The sequence below is a fragment of the Notolepis coatsorum genome (genome assembly GCF_963971535.1).
Source record: "Notolepis coatsorum genome assembly, chromosome: 3".
Lineage (NCBI taxonomy): Eukaryota > Metazoa > Chordata > Actinopteri > Aulopiformes > Paralepididae > Notolepis > Notolepis coatsorum.
The window spans coordinates 50,796,050-50,801,869 of record NC_140167.1 but is presented as its reverse complement, the minus strand read 5'-3'; positions in this window follow the sequence as shown (position 1 = coordinate 50,801,869).

Here is a 5,820-nt window from a genome sequence, read left to right as displayed (position 1 = left end):
TTCCCTAGTTCTCCCTTTCTAGTTCCACCTAGTTCCTGTTCCCTAGTTCTCCCCTTTCTAGTTCCACCTAGTTCCTGGTCCCAAGTTCTCCCCTTCTAGTTCCATCTAGTTCCTTGTCCCTAGTTCCCCTAGTCCCCGTTTCTCCTGTTCCCTAGCTCTCCTAGTCCCTAGTCCTCTCTCCCTAGTTCTCCTTGTCCCTGGTTTACCTAGTCTCTTGTTCCTCTGTCCCAAGGCGTTCCCTTAACCTTCCCTTAGGCGTTCCCTTACTTTCCTATAGTGTTCCCTTTTCCTGCCCGCCTCTTAAAGGCACCTTACATTCCCCTCATATTATATTCCTGTATTTGTGATTCTCCCCTAAAGGGACAGTGCCCTTTTCCCTGTATTTCCCTGTTGTTCAATAAATATCTGTTTCTTGGCAAACCATCATACCTGTCTTGTGTTGTGCGATTGGGGTCGGTTACAAACCATAACATTCACCCATCTAATGAATACTAGACTAGACAAATATCAAGATGTATCCATCAGTGGACCAATTGCATGCTTTTGCAGAGGACAAGAACCCTTCAGTCGACTCCTTCAGACATTAAGCACCCCCCACAGCCCAAATGGAATGATAAAACAAATAATAATAATAATCATTTAAAAAAAAAAGTAAAAATATTATATTTTTTTTTTTTTTTTTACCAATAGTCGACTAACTGCAAATTTTGGCCAATCATAGTCGACCATCCAAATCCTTAGTCGGGGACAGCCCTAACACACATACACATACACACACACTCACTCATGCATTCATGTGCACCGTATTGTACATCTATTATACAGCACATACACAAAGGCATAGGATAATCCACATAATCTTGTATGCACACACAAAGACACAAAGACATACACACGTACACAAAAGTGAATGTATCCAAAAATACATTTAGCTCTCGTTCTCTGGATTTTCTGGTTCTATCTGTTTTTTTTTCTTTTTTTTCTCTCCCTCTCTCTCTCTCTCTCTCTCTTTCTCTCTCCCTGTGGAGTGGTCTGTCAACCACTCCACTGGCACCGAAGTTTCATCTGATGGCCACTGGGACACATATCTTCTCAGAGCAGCTGACACATACTGAACCAAAATGGCAGCTTCCTGACCTAAAATGGCTGCCTTGCCGCATTGACGCTGAGTTTCAATGACGCCTGGCTGAAAATGGCATCTCTACAGAGAAATGGCTTGCTTGGCTCAGCCGCTTTCTGCGTGTGTGCGTTTGTGTGTTGTGTGTGTGTGTGTGTTTGCATGCGTGTGTGTGTGTGTGTTTGTATGTGTGTGTGTGTGTGTGTGATCCTAAAAGGCCAATGCTATCCGTGGAGAGAAGTGAGTGTCTCTTCAGTAGAGTGACAAGAGAGAGTGGGCGGAGGCGATCTAAAACAACCACAGATAAGACAAGCTGCACAAAACCCAGATTCTAACACACACACACACACACCCACACACACACACTGCCATGCACTGATACACACACATGCAAATTTTTGCATACACGCACTGATATGCACAAACACACACATATACGGGACACATGCATTTTGCACATATAAATTCACTGATACAAACACACATGCACATTGCACACACACACACACAGATGCACGCTGATTCGCGCACACAGGCACGCACTGATACAGTACACATGCACAACATTCAGATACACACAAAACACACACACACACACACACACACACACACACTCAGCCCTATGAATAATTAACCCATATGAAGAGTGTCTTCTGCGGGGCTTTCAGTTTCTTAACTTCAGCACGTGGGGGGAAAGAACGAGGCAGAAAAGCGTGTTTAAGCGCCAGAGCAGAGGGAGGGGGAGAGGGGGGCGGGATGGGGGGATGGGGGAGATGGGGGGGTTCTCTATAATGAAATTTGAAATTTGCAGAACATCAAAGGCTTCTGTAGCAGAGAGCTGCTGTGGCAGCCGAGGAGAGGAGCGCATCTCTCTTTCTCTCTCCCTCCCTCCCTTTTTCTCTCTTTCTCTCCTCTCTCTCTCTCTCTCTCTCTCTCTCTCTCTCTCTCTCTCTCTCTCTCTCTCTCTCTCTCTCTCTCTCTCTCTCTCTCTCTCTCTCTCTCTGCTGAAATGTGTCTCCCCAGAGCTGGGGTGGGGTGGGCGAGGGAGGGATGGGAAGAGTTGATTAGGGGGAGAAAGCGTGGCGGGGGATGGGTTAGAGATGGGCTAGGGTTTGGAGGGAGAGGGGGAAGAGATGGAGGAAGAGGAGGGGGGGATTGTGCAGTGTGTGTGTGTGCGTGCGTGCGTGCGTGTGTGTGCGTGCGTGTGTGCGTGTTCACATATGTGGCTGTGTGCGTGTGTAGAACAATAGGTTTTATCAAGCCAGACATAGTATTGTGTATGTGCATGTTCGTGCTTGTGGGTATGAGAGAGAGAGAGAAAGAGAGAGAGAGAGCGAGAAAGAAAGAGAGAGAGAGAAAGCGTGAGTGTGTGTGTGTGTGTGTGTGTGTGTGTGTGTGTGTGTGTGTGTGTGTAGGGCCTTGGAGGAGCGCGTGTGCCCTCTGATAAGACATCCTAACTTAATGAGCTGTGGGGGGTGGAGGATATAGGGGGGGGTTGATGGTTTGGGGCTAGAAGTCTTGGGGAGAAGCCCTAGGGTTTAAAGCAGCTCCTCGCTGGGTGTGGGAGGGTGTTCTTATTGGGCTCTCTCTCATGTAGTGGTAAGCTGGGTTGGCTATAGCCACCCTGTCTCAGCTGAAGTGGGCCTGGTTTCCCTCTGGCATCCTGATATCACCGTCATTTTGTCAGCAGGTTTGTATTGGGACAAAAATTACGATAAGTCCCGTGAAGCTTTTGGGAAACCAAACCACGTACAGTACCTGCTGCCATAGCTACTGGTATAGTGTATATTACATATCGTTGTACAATATAGATAACTTTCTGATTCCAAATATTATATATAGTTCATAATATAATATATATGTCTATGCATAGAAAGTGTTGCAATATGTTTGATTCAAACGTTCATGACTTGACTAGCTCTTTATTTATTTACACATACAACATTAGCTATGAAAACATATGTTTTTATGAGAAACAAACAAAAATAAATTCAAATGAGGCACTTTGCAGTTCCAGTAGAGAGGTGAGCGCAGTTTAGTGAGAGAAACAGACAGGTTTATGAATGCAGTGGGAATCCTGTGCTTTACATCAGTGAGATGCCGCTCTGTGCTCTGCAGCTTAAATGCTCACACTGATGGAAACGATTCATACAAATCTTATATTATTTATATACGTACAGTATATGGTCTTCCAAAGGTAAAATACATGGCAGTAAATCCATATATTCTGTATGATTCTTACAAGGAATGTAGAGATTCTATGACAGGTCAACCATTAATCTAACATAGAAAAAACAAAATGATGAGTAAGGGTAATCATATCTGAAGGCAGAAGCTACGTGTGTCTTCTAAAACTTTCTGAAGGCAGAAATCCTTTTCCGTATGGCAAGAAGCACTTTTCTCGTGAATTATAAGACTGTTCCTCACTGCCTCTCACTCAAAATGCACATATACTGGTTACTACCGCTCGCCTCCCAAAATGTAGGTGCACACATCGCCTCACTCACAGACAGTAGCATCGCCTCACTCACAGACAGTAGCTAGCCTCTCTCACAGACAGTAGCTAGCCTCTCTCACAGACAGTAGCATCGCCTCACTCACAGACAGTAGCACCGCCTCACTCACAGACAGTAGCTAGCCTCTCTCACAGACAGTAGCATCGCCTCACTCACAGACAGTAGCATCACCTCACTCACAGACAGTAGCTAGCCTCTCTCACAGACAGTAGCATCGCCTCACTCACAGACAGTAGCTAGCCTCTCTCACAGACAGTAGCTAGCCTCTCTCACAGACAGTAGCATCGCCTCTCTCACAGACAGTAGCATCGCCTCACTCACAGACAGTAGCATCGCCTCATTCACAGACAGTAGCATCGCCTCACTCACAGACAGTAGCTAGCCTCTCTCACAGACAGTAGCTAGCCTCTCTCACAGACCGTAGCATCGCCTCACTCACAGACAGTAGCATCGCCTCACTCACAGACAGTAGCTAGCCTCTCTCACAAACAGTAGCTAGCCTCTCTCACAGACAGTAGCATCGCCTCTCTCACAGACAGTAGCATCGCCTCTCTCACAGACAGTAGCATCGCCTCACTCACAGACAGTAGCTAGCTTCTCTCACAGACAGTAGCTAGCCTCTCTCACAGACAGTAGCTAGCCTCTCTCACAGACAGTAGCATCGCCTCACTCACAGACAGTAGCTAGCCTCTCTCACAGACAGTAGCATCGCCTCTCTCACAGACAGTAGCTAGCCTCTCTCACAGACAGTAGCATCGCCTCTCTCACAGACAGTAGCTAGCCTCTCTCACAGACAGTAGCATCGCCTCACTCACAGACAGTAGCTAGCCTCTCTCACAGACAGTAGCTAGCCTCTCTCACAGACAGTAGCATCGCCTCTCTCACAGACAGTAGCTAGCCTCTCTCACAGACAGTAGCTAGCCTCTCTCACAGAGAGTAGCATCGCCTCACTCACAGACAGTAGCATAGCCTCTCTCACAGACAGTAGCATCGCCTCACTCACAGACAGTAGCTAGCCTCTCTCACAGACAGTAGCATCGCCTCTCTCACAGACAGTAGCTAGCCTCTCTCACAGACAGTAGCTAGCCTCTCTCACAGAGAGTAGCATCGCCTCACTCACAGACAGTAGCATAGCCTCTCTCACAGACAGTAGCATCGCCTCACTCACAGACAGTAGCTAGCCTCTCTCACAGACAGTAGCATCGCCTCTCTCACAGACAGTAGCTAGCCTCTCTCACAGACAGTAGCTAGCCTCTCTCACAGACAGTAGCATCGCCTCTCTCACAGACAGTAGCTAGCCTCTCTCACAGACAGTAGCTAGCCTCTCTCACAGAGAGTAGCATCGCCTCTCTCACAGACAGTAGCTAGCCTCTCTCACAGACAGTAGCTAGCCTATCTCCCTCTCTCAAAATATAGGAGCGCTGGCTTCCTCGCTCACAAAATGTAGGAGCTCTCGCTGAAGATTAGAGCATAGCTAAAATGGATGCCTGACCCGTGCTGAGAGAGGGAGGGAGAGAGAGAAAGAGAGAGAGAGCGATGAACAGAGCAGCGGGTAAAAGACTCTATGTGCACACAGACATACAGTACACACACACATAGCTCCAATGTACACATACACTCCCCCTCCACACACACACATACACATGGACAAAGACACAAACAGACAGCGAGATGTGCTGCATGTATTCCACATCATCCTATAATGCTGTGGTGCCTTGATGTCCTTCACAGTTCACAGCAGAACAAACAGCATAATGTAGTTTTCTCCTCTTTAGATATCTGCACGGTTGCTCTCTCTCTCTTACCTCTCTTTTTCCCTGTCTCCTTCCGTCCCTTACCTCTCTTTCTCCCTGTCTCTCTCCCTCTCTTTCTGCTCTCATTTCTTTCCATGTCTACCTCTCCGTATCTCTCTACCTCTGTTTCTCTCTCCCTCTCGCTCTTCCATCGCTCTGTCTTCATCCCTCTCTCCATCGCTCCCACTTTTTCAGTCTCCATCTCTCCGCGTCGCTCCCTCTGGTCGTTAAGGACAAGCCCAGTGTTACTGACTGAAGGTTAGGAATCGTCCCTGTGTCATTTGAGATCCCTGTGTTTCAGCCAGTTCACAGAATGTAGGGCTGTCTCAAGGAATCCTTAGTCCACTAATAGTCGACGGATTTTGTATCGACAAATCGATTATTTCGTTTGACA